Raw genomic sequence first — 17,327 nt, forward strand, 5'->3', positions numbered from 1 at the left:
ATGCCACACACTGGTTGGAGGGTGAGTTGGGTGACATGTGTCCCTACCTGAAAGCTGCCCTGAGATACTGGCATTTGTGGATATAGTTGATAGGCTGTTTGTGGATTTCCAGTCCTGCCCCTACCAGTGACCAGCTGGGGACCTTAGGAAACTCCCCCAACTTCTCTGGCCTTGACAGAAAATGGGTGGGAGGGAAGGACAAAAGGACTAGATGTATGGTTTTCACATTTCTTTTAGGCTACATTATTCATTCTTTATTCATCTAACAAATACTTATCTAGAGCCCACTTTGTGTAAGTAGCATACTAGTGAGCAACACAGGCCTCATGGAGCTTGAGGTCTAGTGGAAATCTTATGCCAATGTCCACCATATGAAACAGATAAAAATGTGCCCTGGGTCTCTACAAAACAGTCCAAAAAAGTAAAATAAAATAAACCAATGAGACTAAATAATCTGTCCAATTCTTTCCTGCTCTAAGATTCTTGGGTTCTTTACTCCAAGGATGGGGCAGCAACAGCAGCAAAAAATTGCACGTTCTGCGTATTTATCTTCAATCCCATGTATACTAACTATTTTCAGTAATTTTTTGTCGAACAAGCCCCAAGGCACTCAAACTTGTCCAGGTACTGCTGCTTTGCTCCATTGGTCTGTTCTAGAGAAGCTGGACATTTGCATGAGACTCTCAAAGTGTCTAGTGCAAACCAGGCGGGGAAGGGGAGGCTATATTTTTATCTGGAGGCAGAGGAATTTTCATGCATTACTCCCCAAGCACAGGGAAAGCCCTGGAGAGGCTGCAATGGACATTATGGACGTTAGCAAAATCAAGACAGAGAGACACAGTTGTGAGTTGGTCATTCCCAGAGAAACCTTTTTTCCTTTATTTTTTTTTTCTTAAGAAAGGGAATAAAAGCCCAGCTCCCATATTCCCTTGCTGGTTTTGTAAAACAAACAAGAGCAAATATTTTTCATCAATTGAGTTTGTTTTTCCCTTCCAAAGAAGTCTCTGTCCTCTAAGGAAGACCCATCTGAGGTTTGCTGCACACGGTCTGTCCACTTGGTAAGAAGAGGTTGTATTTTTTTCTTTCTCACACTGTTCTGTGCCAACGTGCACCTGACCATTTCCAGATGAAACGTTCCCTTTACCAGAATGAAATGTTTGCGAAAAGGTCTTTAATGAACTGAAAACGTTAATTTGAAAATTCTCCTCTGTGGAAAGAGTGAGGCTTGGAGAGGGAAGGAAATGACACAGCCTGTGGACTGGCAGCCGGCTGGTTTGTCTCAAGTTTTCATAAGAGGGGAGATGGAGAACGGGCTACGTGAGGTCATGGCTCAAACTGGACCCTTCCTTGGAGGGCAGAACCCAGAGGCAGGTCCAGACTCCGTTTACGCACCTCGGCTTTGTTTTGCCATTTTAAGCATCTCCCCCTCAGTGAGAAACAATACACAGTTCCCCAGGCCCTTCGCCAGCGCCGGGAATTCCAGCAAATGCCCCCACTGGCGTTGTTCCAGAGGTGACCTCGGTAAGAGCCACGTTCACGCTTATGGCAACGCCCACCGCAAACGTCGCCATACTTGTTTGGTTGGTTGGCTGGTTTTTATCAAGCTGTTATTCTCCCTCCCTCAGCCGCCCATATCGCACACAAGAGGAAGAAACAGGCTCTGTGAAGAACGCTGATTGTAAGTCATTGGGCAGATATAATTACAGGAATTGCTCTCCCTAGCCAAGCTGACAGCCATTTCAGCAGTTCTGACCCCTCCGTGGGGATCTTGCTGCCACCCCACCCCCACCTGGCCCCCCAAAAGGGCTCTTCGAACTGAAAGCAAACCCAAGCCAAGTCCTGCTTACTCTCGGCCAGGTGCCAGGAAAAGTGTAAATTTTGTGCACTCCAGCTCTTTTGCCAGAAGTCTGCAATGTGTCTGGACCTGAACCGTTGTTCCCTTTCGGGAGGCCGGGTCTGAACACCAGGAAGTTCTAAAAGCAGCACATGGAGAGAGATGGAGTGACCAGGAGGGGCAAAAACAGGCTCTCTGCAGTGCAGGATGCTCCCCCAGGCGCCCTGCCTGTGCCAGAGCCAGCCATCCTATTGCCCTTGACAAGTTCATCTTTCTCAGACACGGTGTTCCGATTGCGTACTGCTTAGTTTGTTCCCAAATGCAGTCCCCCAAGTCCCAACCAGGACTTCACCCTTCAGAATGGAAATTAAACCAGATAAATTTGGGGTGTGTGTGTGTGTGTAAGAGACAAAGAGCGGGAGTAAGGGAGGCAGGGAGAGAGAAAAAGAGGGAGAAAGGAAGGCTGTCTTTAAGCACACTCCTAACTAAGATTTAACCCCTCTGTCCTGTGTGTTTGGCAGCAATGGAAGCAAAAAGACATTTTGAGGCTGTGTGAAAGAAAGAAGAAAAAATGTAGAACAACCAAGATTACCAAACAGGGAGGAGACGTCATTAGCCCGTCTTCCAAGCACGGGTCAGTCTTGCTGCTGCTGGGTGCCAGCTTTACACCTTCTGAAACCCCCGAGGCCGGGTCTGTGAGGAGGGGGTACAGCAGCGTGTGCCCAGCCCCTTGTGGAGTCTTCTCCTCCAGGTAGATGTTTTGTATCGTCCTCCTGTTATAAGCCTGGGTACATTTCACTGCTTGGTAAAAGCTTTGGTCTGTTTCTAAATTCTCCAGTTTTCATGTTATCCCTATTGCAGGGGGCAATAAACTTTAATGCGGAGGGTGCAATTATCTGGGGGCCAGGTGTGACTTAACTTAAAAGCCTCTGTACAAAAGCAAAGCCAAGAGAAGGGTATGTATTCCACGGGATTAAAAAGCCGTGTTCTCCCTTCACACCCTTCCTGCCCAGCCCCCTCCCCAGTCCTGCCCTGACAAGGCAAGGGAAGGAGGCAAACCAAAGAGAGCCTTACACACCACCCGAATGTAGTAAAGCACACTTGCTGGTCAGTTTCAAACTGGCATTGGCTAGGATGGGGCAAAGAGGAACTTGAATGAAATGACGATGGGACAAAAAAAGCCGTAAAGGAACACTGGTTTGCCTCAACTTACACAATAGACATGTTTCATCGAAGTGAAATATAAATTCAATAATTGTTAACAAATGGATTCATTGTCAATGTACCACCTATTGTTCTTAGAGTGAAACCTAGTGAATCTGGCAGAGGGAGGAGAAAAAAACACTTGTTATTTTATCTTCCAGACCAATTTAGACTGCAAGGTATAAAAAGAGTTTTTATGAAGTAAAATATACCCAAATCAAAGGTTTTCTGAAATCTTTAAAAATGTGGTACTCCAGCCAGGAATGAATCTGCATGGTACCTGGATTGATATAAACTAAGAGAGGGGAAGCAAAGGAAGAAGAAAGAGGAAGAAAAGGAGAGAAAGAAACAGCCCTCCTTGGGCTCCTCAGTGGCAATGAATTAAGGTGCCCAGGCTCCAACCTTAAAAGGGAGCAAGGGGTGCAGAGATGAACTGCCCTGCTGAAGAACCAAAGAGAGAACGGGTATCCGCAACAGAAAGCAAGGAGGAGAAAGGATGTGAGGGCAGGAAAAATGCAGGTGAGGGAGAAGAAAGTGAGAGGCCCCAGCCACGCGTTTGGAATTGCTCTGGGCAGGGTGAGAGAGGGTGTGTGTGAAAAGGAAGGTAGAATGGGGGGGTTGGGGAAACGGAACCTTCCCTTGTTCTGTAACAAAGATTCCAAAACACTGTGCCATTGCTACCTTGGCAATTCATGGGCCAGATGTCCGTGTGCCATTCTTAAAGCACCCTTCCCGAAAGGGAAAGGGTCAAGTCCATTTCTCAGTCCCAAAATACACCCAAGCCCTCAGCCTCCGGGAGAATAATTTCATAGAAGGCGGAAACGACAGAATGCAAGAAGAGATGGCAGAACAGAACATTTTCAAGTCTTTATTCCTAAGGAAATAAAGTTCATTTCAAATGTGTGGGGGTTTTAGATTTACTTTAATTTGTTTTGTTTAAAGTGTTCAAGAGGGAAGTCCTGAGAGACTGGTACTTTTTCAGGTTATTTTAAGAAATCGGCCTCCGTATTTCTGTTATTCTTGGGTAGTCATTTAGTCCCCACATATTATAAGGGCCTGCTGGGTATCCAGCAGTTCCAAGGCAAGCAAGACTCAGCTCCACCCCACAAGAGATTACGATCTCGCCTCACACAGAGGCGCAAGGGGGAAGAGATTTGGCAACAGGAATAACCAGCACTGCTTTTTGGTTTGTTTGGGTTTTTTTTTTTGAGGACTAGACCTTAGACCAAGAACTCTCCCCACCCTATCCCAAATAATCCTCGCAAATAACCCATTGAAGTAGACATGACGCTCGCTGGTTTACAGGGGAGGAAACCGAGGCTGAGGGAGGTTAATTCTCTTGCAAAGGAGGAAACTGAGGCTGAGGGTGGTTCATTCCCTTGCCTGAGTTCCCAGAGCCAGTAAGTGGCTGAGTCTGGAATGGACGGCGACGACTTGAGAGCTAAACCATACAGAAGAGTGAGACCCAGGATGTCTGCCCTGGTCAGCTCAACCCTCACACCCCTGGGGGACCAGAGCACCACTAGGCAGGACAAGCTGCATTCCTGCCTGCTCATTCAAGGGCTCTGTAAAGGGGCTGGTCAGTCACACATGCTACTTTAAAAAAAAAACAAAAACCGCACTTTACAAGCCACTTAAAGGAAACCCGTTTTTCTATCTTTAGGTCATTCTGAGCCTCCACAGCCATCTGCGGGGATGGGACTTGGTTTCATTAAACATGATATTTTTGTCAGCTCTCTTATGCTTTTTTGTTTTGTTTTTCTCTTGCTTTCAATTAAAGGATTTTTTCCCCTCCCAGAAATTCTTTGGGGATTTGAAACCCACTTCAAGGAAGAAGACAAAGAAAAAAAAGGAAATCCATCTTACAGAATTAGTCACCGAGATGGGTGTGAAGACAATGAGCTATAAGCTGAAATCAGCGTCATCTCCAAGAGCAGAGAACAGTCTCTAATAAACTGCTTTGAATTTTAAGAACTAGAAATAATGCTGGTAAACTAGTTTCCCTTTCTGAAAATGCAATTTCTAAAAAGTCTCCAATTTGACTACCAGTGGTTACAACCAACTAAAGAGCATTGACTGGGGACTTCAGGCAAAAGCCAGGATGTTCCACCAGAGAAAAACAGTTAGCTCTGAAGAAATAAAAATATGAGCTGGAAATAAAGTTAAAGTCACAGGAAAACAAAGCTGGTGTGCACTGGAAATCTTACATTCCACAGGAAACAAAACCAGGGCAGCAGGAGGCAGCAGGGTAGAGAGTCAAGGAAGAAGGCCAGGCTTCTGTGAGGTCTGGCTTGTTGTTTCCCACTTTGAAATCGAAGAAATGGGCGTGTGGGAGTGCCTGCCCTGCGCGTATGACAGCCCCTTTCTGAGGCAGAGTCATGATGAAATAATCTCCCTCTTATCACAGCCTTTGATCTTGCAATCCCATTTTCCCACGCTATTAAGATATCCCGTGTCTCAGCAATTCAACCTTACATGCTCAAACCTTTTTTTTTGGCTCACACCTGCCCACACATCAGTGGCTCTGCTCTGCTTTGTCTGTCTGGTAATGTTTTCATTAGACAGGAGCCATCACAAAGGCCGGCAGCCACCCCCACCAGGGGACCCAAAACCTGCAGCCCCCTGCAGAGAAGAGGTCCTAGGAGCAAGAGGCTGCCAAGGGTCCAAGCCTCCCTGAGAGGGGCATTGCCCACCCATGGGAAGGGAAAGTTTGCAGTTGCTTAGCAAAGCTCCCCGAGTTCACAAAGAGGCAGAGACTATCTCTTTGCCCATCATGGGCAAATGCTGCTGTCAGAGCTTATCTGGGAGCTTGGAGCCCTTTCTTGCCTCAGGAAAGAGGCCACCTGTCTGTGTGATCTTAAGCAGCCATCTCTACTGGGGGAAACCCCAACCGTGTTTGCATCACGTCCACAAGCACCCCCACCTCCTGTGTCCTTGCTAAGGAATCTGAACAGAACATCTGCGATGCAGGATCCTGGCCTGGAATTTTCCTGGCAATTCCTGCCAGCGGCCTTTGATCTGCCCCCAAAGGGTAAGTGAGCAGGACCAAATTCAACTTTACTGTGTCTACTTAACCTCCTTGAACCTCAGTTACAATACCTTCCTCACATGCCTTTTGTGGATATTAAATTTTAAACTGTGTGCAAAGTGCCTGCTCAGCCCAGTGTCAGGCCCATGAGAGGCACTGAACCAAAATGGTGACTCTCCATCCTCCACACAATGTTTATATCTCCTTACAATAATAATAATGACAATTTATTGTCATTACTCCTTGCAAAGTACTGAGCTATTTTATATAGATAATCTAATATATCCTTAAGCAAAACCTGTAAGGTAAGAATCATCCTTATTCCTCTTTTATAGGCCAGGAAACTGAGGCTTAGTGTCTGAGGTCATGTCCCTTATTATGCAGCAGAATTTACACCCAGATCTGCCAGACTTTAAAGACCCCATTCTTTCCTGAACACCTGTTACTTCTTGTCTCCTCACAAACTTTATGAAAACTTTGCCTGTGAACTTTCGTAGAAGTCTTTGCCTTAACATTTCCCATTCATTCATTCATTCCGTTCTTCATTTATAAACAAGTCCCAGCTCTGCTTGAGATAAGAAATGTAAGTAATTTCACTATACCAAGGTCCTTTACAAGCTCCTCGGCTGAGTGCCTCCTGGAGCATTAGCATGGCAGAGCTCTCCATAGAAAGTCAATTGCCCTTTGCCAAAACCCAAGTTTTTGCCTGGGGACATACATATTTCTTCATATTCCTTTGATCAAGAAATCCTGAGCCCTCAGGTCATCATCCTAAGGCAGCAATCTGCCCTGGTTACATCCTTTAGGAAATCCAATTTTCATTATCTATCATCAGGGTCCTAGAGCACAATAAAATAAACCGCTATTATCTGTGAGTCTGACCTCCTGCAGTCACCCTCCACTTGGTTCTCCAAGACCCAGCTCAAGTCCCTCCAAGCATCCTCTCCAGCTTTTCTCCATGCCCCAATGTGCCACGGAGCTCACAGCCTATTCTACAGGCACCATCTGGCACTTCCTTTAAGGATTTTCTAAGTATTTTATATGTGGACATCTTGTCGACCTAACTAGATGATAAATTCCTCAAAGGCTGAGACCTTGTCTTCTGTTGCTTTTGAAACTCCTAAAGTGCTTAGCACTTAAATAGGCATCAAGCAAAAACCTAGTAAAACGTATATGGATGTAATTACCCCATAGTGCTAAAAGCTTCAGTTACCTCACAAGACACAAATATACCCCTTTTTTCCCTTTAGAGGGTATCACGAACCCCATCCCAGCACTCAAGCCAAACCAAAATGAGGGGTGGTCAGACAGAGACCTAGATGAAGGTCTACACTGCTACCTCCATGGCAAGTGACCTACTACCACCTCCTCTCTCAAGAACCGCTCTGGCCAGACTCCCCACCACTACAACCTCTCCTTTTCGTTTATGAGGAGGAAAGGGCATCAGCTCTACTCCTGATAACAGCACTTCCCCAATCTCAGTTCTTTGGAAACTGTTCTCCCTGCAACGATCACAAGGATGAACATCCCATCTCTCTGGTTGCAGTGATTGGTCCAAGGATGAGCACAAGACAAAAGCTGGGCCAATCAGAGTCTACCCTCAAGGTTTTTCTAACTGGAACCTACAGAAAAGAGTCTCCTCCTTTTGGGGCTGTCAGGTTGTAAGTGTGAAAGGCAAGGCTGCCTCTTCCCTTTTGGAAGAGAGAATCCATCTGCAGTTGGACAAACAAAAGACAGAACCTGAGACAGTACTGACAACATTCAAGCCCTGACTGCCGTGATCCCTAAGGCAGCCCTCCTGCTACTCTGCTGAGACTGGGCTATGGGAGCCCCAGACCCCCTTACAGTTTATTTCTATCACTTGCACCCAAGTGTCCTCCTAACACATACTTTCCTGGAAGAACATTTAAGTGAATGCCAGGAACAAATGCCAATTAAGCTATCTCGCAGATAAGGACAAATGGACAGCAAGAACTGAGCCGTGGATTCCCCACGGGCGGGGCTCCTGCCGGCCCACAGATGGGTACAGGAAGGGCGGTGACAGGAAGTGCTGCTCAGTCCACGGTGGCCTGGGTCACAGCCTGCAGCACCAAAGGGCTCATGACTGAAACCCCTGGAAGAAATGCCCCTTCCGCTCCTGCTGGCCACAGGTGCGGGTGGGAAAACAGACTCACCACTTCCTGGTTGGGCCTTTGAAGGAGGGGCCTGCTCTCTGGGCTGCAGGAGCAATAGATGGCACTGGGTGGTCCTCAGCAGAATCAGCTTTTCCATGTCAGAATCGGCAAATAAATGCCTCTTAATACCAACCTGGTACGAAAAGCTCTGGACCAAGGCTTTTCAGGCTTGGGAACGTGAACTTGTCTGAGTCTCAGATTTCCCTATTAAATGAGGGAAATAATGCCTAGCTGCTTCCTTCCAGACCCGCACAAGGCTCAAATTAGAGAATCACAATGCCTAAAAAAGTATCGAATAGACACTATGTACACAGTTTTTAATCCATTAAGTCCTGTGCTAGTCTGGCACACAAGAAAACTTAGGCTGAATTTTTTTAAATAAATTCATTTTACCCAAAGACACAGAGCTAGTAAGTTTTGAGAGTTCAAGCCATGTCTGTATTATGAGTATTTGTATCCACTCAGTCTCTTTAGGGAAATTCTTTTGTCATATTTAGCAAATAGAAATCCAGGATATCAAGTTACATTTTAATTTCAGGCCAAAAGTAAATACTTTTTTTAGTCTAAGTATGTCCCATATAATATTTGGGACATACCTATACTAAAAGATAATTTGTTATTGATCTGGAATTCAAGCGTAACTGGCTGTCCCATGCTTGTCCAGCAAGCCTACCTAGAGATCAACTTTATGAAAGCACTTTGAAAGAAGTTGAATGCTTCACAGAGGAAAGTTCCTTTATTAGTCCTAACCTCCACTTCTAAATGGTGACCAGAATGTTCCTGCACATCCACGTCTACAGCTATAAATCCAGACAAGTACACAGCCCTAGAAGCTTTCCAAGGCACTTGTGAGGGTAAGAAAAGCTTTAAGTGTAAAAGAAACTTGGAAAAAGTTCATTATGATTCAGAAAAAAATAGATTTTAAGAACCCACAAGTCCTCTCCCTACCACTGTGCATATGCCTCTTCCCAACTGGACAGGAGACATTTTCTGGGACCTCTTCTCCATTTTCCCCAACCACTCAACGACCTAGATTGCTCGGTCATCCCACTTGGTGGGTATCTGGGCATCCACTGTGTGCCAGGTCAGTACCAGCTGCTGAGGAATTTTAATGTAGAGATATAGGGCCTGCCCTCAAGGCTTCATGCTGTTATTGAAGAGACAGCTTACAAGGAGGTATAGGAGCATAATGAGACCATCTCCACTTCCTGGACACCCTGTGCAAGTCAGCTGCTGGGCTAGGAATGTTCCCAGAGGTGCTCTAGGATAATGCTCCCACAACTCGTCCAGGAATCACCAGTGTCCTGCAGCCGGTCTGAGGAGCCAGACTCCGCCAGGGAGCTCCCACCCTGAGGTCAGAGGTGCAAAACAAGACTGGTTTATTTGATAGATCATTAAAAGTACCAGTTTGACTATATTAGGAGAAGAGGCCCTGCTCTTGCCCTTTTCTCACTTTCCTCATGCATATCGCCTGAATACTGATGAAGATGCTCATGTCTCGGGGACATTTAGAGAGCCAAACTGGACTGGCTTCCAGAATACAGCCCCACTCAGAACACAGGGTATTGCCAGGATAATAGCAGAAAATGGCCCTGTTATCCCTCCTTTGTACACTGTCTAAGTTTCCTTTCCCTAATAAAGATTTGTGCTTCTACCAGCACAGTCTGCCACCACCTCCCAGATCACTTTCACCCAGGTTTTCACTTTGGTCCAGCTGATGGCTGTCCTGTGTGAGGTGGCAAATGCCCTGCCTTTGTCTCATTACGGATTCTTAATCTCTTCTCTTTTTTCTCCATAATTCCAGTTGATAATCAACTTTTTCTCACTGTGGAGAAGGCCTTCTGAGATAATGTAATCCCCTGTATTCATAAGCAGTTGAAGGGGAAGATTCAACAAGGGTTTTCCAAGGTCTAAGAAAAACAGAGTAGAATATAACAAGGGCAAAGAGGTCACATACTTCCGACTTCCCAGATGGCTTTTTCCAACTCAGCCTCTGGGTACACTGGAAGCATTATACCTAAGCAATTTTAAAGGTATCAGCACAGCTAGCCTTCCAAAGAATTGTTTCATGCACATCTTCTTCCAAGAAGTTGCTCTCCCTTCTCCTCTTCTTAAATTGGTCTTTGCTGGCAAATGACCATGATTAACCTCTCATTAGCGAGTGCCATGGAACCCTTTGTGAGATGACTTGAAGTCAAGGGAGCAGAAGAATGCTACCTCAGATGCTGCTAGTCTTGGATCAGACTTTGGAACCATTTAGTGTTTATGTTGCAGGAAATATAATTTGACAACTGGGATAACTGAATCCATGAAGTGAGTAAATAGCATCCTACTGGATGGGGCATCCTGTTTTTAGCCACCTCCTCTTCATTTTTTGCACTATATCATTAACTGCCTCCATCCTAAACAGTATATCTGCTTTCAATCTCAAACTCTTCAGTGTTTCACAAGGAGTTCTCAATATAACCCTCTTTTTAGCTTGCTCCTTGAAGACTTTCAAGACCTTTATTTACAACCCTAACTTGTTCATTTTGTTTTGTTTTGTTTCTACCCTTAATGGATCCTGGAATCCTGACTTTGGTTCCAATATCCGATATTTAACCTCATTCTTAACTTTTCACCTCTGATACTTCCTCTTCTTCACCTAAGAACACTTCTTGTTGCTCAGTCCTCTCTGAAATCCTTACCTGTGTCCATATTACTTCCCCAACCCCCCATTACTTCTTTCCTTGAGTTGTGAGTTCCTAAATAAAAGATTAGGAGCCATTTCTTCCTTACAACAATTCCCCTCCACCATTTTCACAGTGAAACTCAACTGAAAAATTACATACTTATTGGAAATCTACTTTCAGGCTTAAGCCCATGCTGATCACCTCCTTTGCTCTGTACAAATGGATGAGTAGTCTTGCCTCACAGTGACTTCCCCTTTCAAAATCTGCTCCCAAAAACGTTTTTTCCCTGTCAGCTCGCCACTGACTCTCTGCAAATCATCCCGTGATCTCTTGTGAAAGGACATGATACACAAATAAATTTTAGTGTCCTATGCTTGGGGGTTATTACTGAAAATAGATTGGTAGCCAGAAAAAAATCGAGATGTGTGTATAGCACAAATACAATATAAATATATAGGTGTGTGTGTATGTATACATATATATATATGATGCAAACAATGTCAGTAGTCTTAAGTCCAATATGATAACCTGTGAAATAAAACACCTTGGCCCTATCAAGTTATCCAAACATCTTTGGAACAAGACAAGTGTCTTGTGGATGATAAAGCTATGTAAAACCTATTCCTCATCCATCTGTATGAAATTATATCTCATTTAGTCCCCTATCTCAATAATTACCACGCAAGATAGCATCACCAAGAATAACATTCACTGAGAGCTGACACTGTGACACCACTGTACTGAGTGACATATATGCCTGGACCTTTCATTCTCACCAAAACCCCATGGGGTAGATGGAGTCTTATCATTCCATTTTACAGATGAGGAAACCAAGGCTTAGAGAAGTTTGGTAACTTGTCAAAGTTTCTGTAATTTGGCAAACAGTGGAGCGAAGATTAGGCCTCAACCACGTCCAGCTCCACCGCCAACAGGGTAACCGATGCGGTGAGCAACTTGAAGGGCTCTGCGGGAGGGCTCTGTGCTCAGCCTGTCCACGGGTCAGGAATTTGGGGTCCTCCACCAGGCTGCTCACAAACAGACTCATCAGTCAGCATTGCTGTCGTAGGCCAAACTTGGATCCTCATCTTTTGTGGAGTGTAAAGATGATTAATTGCTTAACGGAAATTGATCCAATCACTGTTTTATGAAAAATACAGGATTTCTATATCTTTAAAAGGACTTCTTGAAAAAGTTTGAATTAGGGAGCAAAGTAATTGAATGTTTCTGTCTTTCCCGGCGTTTTTAGCTAGTGATTAATGTAGAGTTTTGAGTGTTGGAAAGACTTAGGGAAATCAAAATATTAACCCTTATGGAAAGATTTGAGATGAGAAGGGGTTGGAGCTCAAGGTCTCTGACAGAAAACAATCATGGGTGCTCGTTCTTTTGGCAGGCATTCGGGGCATGGAGTCTCTTGCTACCATGAGCTGTAGAATTTCCTCAGAATGGTAGCTCTCTCCCAGTCCAATGTAATGCTCTGGAGATGGAGAGCAGAGAGGAAACAGTAGAGTTGGCCACCACAGCCTGGCGATGTCGGTGTAAATGGCGCCCTTCCCCATCCCCCCTCACCATCCCCGGGCGAGCAGCTCATCCACCCCCCAGCTTTGTCCTCTTATGAAGAACGCTCCTTGTCTCTCAGGCCACAGTTGGTCATGAGGATTAACCCCTCCACCCCCTTCACCCCCACCCCAGCATTCCCCTTGCTTCCAACAGTTCTTTGGCTGACATGACTGACAAGAGTACCACAAGCGATGATGTCACAAAGAGAGGGGGCAGCGTGCCCTGTTAGACCATCTTTCACTCCAGTGGACTCGCCTTCACAGACAAATTGATTTGCAAAGGTTCAGGCTGCCAGCCCGGCCTGCTTTGCATACAGAACGCTCCCTGGTGACACAATAAAAAGTGGCCAGGCTAACAGAGGAGCACAGCGGGGTCTGGCCGGTTCAAAGTCCAAACTCCACACCCCCTCACCTCAGTCTGGTTTGAAAGGTCACTGTGTGTCTGGGAAAATAGTCGCAGGATACAATCCTTTATTAAAGGTCACTATTTTTCAACGGCACTTAACACACACTTACACACAAATTGAGACTGGAGAGGGAAAAAAAAAAACTGGGCGCTGCATCACATTGTACATTGTGCTGGCAAGATTTATGTCTTGTGGTCACCAGCAATAAACAGACACTGCTTCAGTATTAAAGTTCACATTAAAGCATCGATCCCCCCCCACCCCCGCCCTTAAATCTGCCCCTTCTTTGCCAGGCAAATGGGGACAAACTGAGACTTGCCTTAAGCTCTTTTGTGTCTCCCCACACCTTTGCCTTCCTTTGTTGTGAGTTTTGTGGGTTTTTAAAAAAATTATCACTCTTGTGGTGGTTATTGTTGAGCTGCCACAGAACTCTCTCTTTACTCTCAGTAGTTTCCTCTTTCACTGTGTGTGGATGTATGCTCAATGTGGATCCAAGAGCCCTGTGTATTCACCCATGCCTGATACGCAGAGTGTGCGTGTGTGGCTGTATATGTGCCATAGACCTTGAGAAACAAAAGTCAAGTTCTTTTGTGGGCCATTCAAGAAAATACGGGGGTCGGGGGCACCGTAGCTAAGCCAGGGGCCATCAAACCATCAAGGAGAATGCCGGACCTACCCATCCGTTATGTTGGCTATTTTATTTGCCAAATACTTCCAATACAAACAAAATAGCAATTGTGTTAATATTTTCCTCCAATAACAAACAGTTCATATTCGGTTCCCAAGGTGCATTAACAACAGCAATCGCTGCATTCCCTTACAAAAGAGATTATCAAAGAAGTTAGCCCAAGTTGTTAGATTAATTTAGGCAAGAACGGCAAAAGAAAATATTTAGGGGAAATTCTATGAATTTCAAATAGCCAGCAAAATATATAATGTTGAGGATTCCACTCTGCTCTGTAGCACATTTTTGCCAGTGATAGATTCCTGAGCTATCAAAAGCACATTAATTTTTTCTGATTAAAACAGCTGTGAAAATATACAAGTGTAACTGTGAAAAATCCGACGCTTATTGTAATACTTTAAGCAAAACAAGGATAAAAGATTTTTAAATACGGACTTGCCAAAAGTAAAATATCCAACCCAGGGGGAACTAATTCTGCGTGTGCTTCTAATATTTTGGCATAAACACTTTAATCCTTTCGTCCATCCCTTTGGCACCTCGTCTGCAGTTGACTTGTTAGGGGCGAGTTCCTTTGTAATGTCATCAGCACCTCTCCATACTTATTGACGATGCTCTCATTAAAACGGCAAGATCACAAAACAGCAGAAGTGAGAAGAGGAGGGGAGGAAGCCGGCTCCTCACTACAAAGGTATTCAGAAAGGCAGCGGAGAACTAAAGGAGAAATGAAAGCACGCGACAGAAGTGAAACTGTTTGACAAAGAGGAGAAGGACCTTTCTGAAGGTGGGGTTGGGGTTTGGAGACTCTGATTTCATGTTTTTGTTTATTATAAAAAATGCACAGGTCATCGCCAAGGTCAAGTGCAACTGGCTTATCGTGTTTGCCCAAGATATAGCACATGAATGGCATACACACACGCACTCACTCACAGCCACACGCCTTTTCTTCTTATGCTTAAAAATAAATCCTTTTTGGTGGAAAGCGTCAACTTCCTATCGCTTCCCTCCCTGATCTGGGCGTGGCTGATGATGATTTCACTAAGGCCCAACTCTTCATTCTCTAATCTACTGGCTTGCTAGAGGTGACCATGAATAGTCATCACCAGGTTCAAAAAACCGGCGGGGGGTGGGGGGAATATTTATCCAAAACTAGGTGCCTTTGTAGGAGAGTCCCCCAATTCTGAAGATGACATAAAGCTTGAAAAGAGAACAGAAAAGAAGCCCTCTTTCCTCTTTCCTCTCGCTCCCTCCGCTGCAGGACTGGGACTTGTGCTGCACTGACCCCAGGCCACCTCCCAATCAGATAGCTCTGGAAGGGGGTCCCCCGTCAGAGCATGCTCGAGGGGATGTAGAGCCCAGACCCAGCACTTTCTTACCTCCAATGCAAACAGGCTCCTGGATGCAAACACCACTGCCCCTCAGAAGTGTCAGTAGAGGAATCTGCCGTCCCACTGTGGACATAAGTGCCAGGGATTCAAGCCCAGAGCCCCTGAGGTGTGCAAAGGTGGTACGCAAATGCATGGCACAACTGTGGCTCAGCCGAGGCGTCATCCCAGTCTCCACAAATGAGGCTTTTAGGACAGGAAAGGATGAAAATCCAGATTCTGAGGAGTTCGGGGAGCTGAGATGGCTCACTGCCGAGCTTCTGGGCTCTTGACTCTCTCTCCCTCCCAGCGTCCACTGCTTCCTCCTTCCCAACCAGGTGATTAACTCCAGGTCCCCAGAAGGCCTTTAGAAGGATCTTATTCACTGCAGTGGCACCCAGTGCTAAGGGCAGAGAGGAGCATTGGTGGCTCTTCTGTCACCAGGTGCAGTCAGTAGCCAGCAAGTCTCCCCTGGTGGGACTAGCATGCACCAGTCCCTGGGCAACTGGACACTCTGCCCCATCCAGGACGGGGTACTAAGGGTAATGTGGCTGACCCCAGCCAAGACCTCACACTGCCCACAGTCAGCGGGGTTTGACAAAGGCCCTGCACCCCAGCAGGGCTCTCTACCTCCTGCCCAGCACAGGGACGCCCCTGAACCCTGCCCCCTCCCTCTGCCTCCTGCCCTCCAGCCCCCGTCCAGAATGCTCCACCCACACTCGTCTCAGTTCTAACCCACCTGCCCCAGCCCAGGAAACCTGTGGTCAGGAAACCGCCTATCCAGGTCCCTTCCAGGGAAATGTCACCCCTCATTCACTGTAAGAAATAGTTGTACATTTCCATGCACTACAACCCTCTGTGGTCATCCTTCTGGGAGGACACAGTCTAGCTAACCCAAAGACCTCACTGGCACCATGTTCCTTGAGACTAAAAAATTGGCATCACAGGAAACGGACTTTGGCCCAGTGGTTAGGGCATCCGTCTACCACATGGGAGGTCCGCGGTTCAAGCCCCGGGCCTCCTTGACCCGTGTGGAGCTGGCCCATGTGCAGTGCTGATGCGCGCAAGGAGTGCCCTGCCACGCAGGGGTGTCCCCCGCGTAGGGGAGCCCCACGCGCAAGGAGTGCACCCGTAAGGAGAGCCGCCCAGTGCGAAGGAGGGAGCAGCCTGCCCAGGAATGGCGCCGCACACACTTCCCGTGCCGCTGACGACAACAGAAGCGGACAAAGAAACAAGACGCAGCGAGTAGACACAGAGAACAGACAACCGGGGGAGGGGAGGGGAATTAAATAAATAAAAATAAATCTTTAAAAAAAAAAAAAAGTTGGCATCACTTTTCTTCAAGGCCCTTCCTAGTTTTGCAAGCCCCAAAGAGAAAGGCCCCAGGTATTTTCTTACCCTTGATTCAGCCTATCATGCCTGTGTAAGAGCTTGCACACGTATGTTTTTGTGCACATGTATGTGTGTTTGTGCAAAATATGCTGGGGAAAATACTGACTCCGTCATCATCTGGTCACAGGGGATGTCGCAGTTGCTCACAGACTTTGAAGACAGGTGGTTTTGAGGCCGAGATTCCAGAATGTCAGCCTCACGAGGGCAGGGATTTTTGTTTTGTACACTGCCTGGGCCCAGCACCGAAAATAGTGCCAGCTCCACAGTACGCACTCAATGAATATTTGTTGAAAAAAAATTCCTGTGTCAGAATGTGAGTGCGTGACTCGGTGATTTCTTGCTTTTCTTTTTTTGGTTAAAAGAAAACTCGCCTGGGTCAGAGATCCACAAGATCCTTTTTGGTTATCGGTCTTCCATTTTGTGTCCTTCACCGGGGAAGACAAGGCACATTTGTGTGTCTGTGTGTGTAGGCGCGTATGTGTGTACACGTGTGCTGGGGGGTTAGTGTCTATATGTGGTTTTTTCCCTTTGTTGAGCCTCTTCCGGTGCCTCTCCTTCTTAGGTCGTGCACCTGAGCTCCGTTCTAATAGTAATCACAACGGCTTAGACAGCCTTTTGAGAATAGTTTGGAAAGCAGCTGTCACAGAAATGAGCAGGTTTTGCCAACAGCTCGCCTCTGAGGTGCTGGGAGCCCAGGCCGGGACGGGAGGAGTTAACCGAGATGAGCAGGGTGTTATGCAAAGCACCAGGTCCCTAAACTCCCTCGAAGATCTTTGATGGCCGTGATCAATAGCTTCTCAGACCACACTGACATAACCTTGTCATGCCTCAGCAAGGGTACAGTGGCTAAAAAGGCCTGGGGAGACGGGGGAGGTGGGGGGCGAAGGGGAGCGGGGCAGAACAGGGGAGGGGATAAAGATACCATATGCCCTCCCTTTCCTGCACCCCGGGCACCTCACTCCCACACACCCTACCCGGGCTCTCCAACAGGCATCACACAGGAAGCCCTGGTAAT

Source organism: Dasypus novemcinctus, chromosome 17, assembly GCF_030445035.2.
Source record: "Dasypus novemcinctus isolate mDasNov1 chromosome 17, mDasNov1.1.hap2, whole genome shotgun sequence".
Lineage (NCBI taxonomy): Eukaryota > Metazoa > Chordata > Mammalia > Cingulata > Dasypodidae > Dasypus > Dasypus novemcinctus.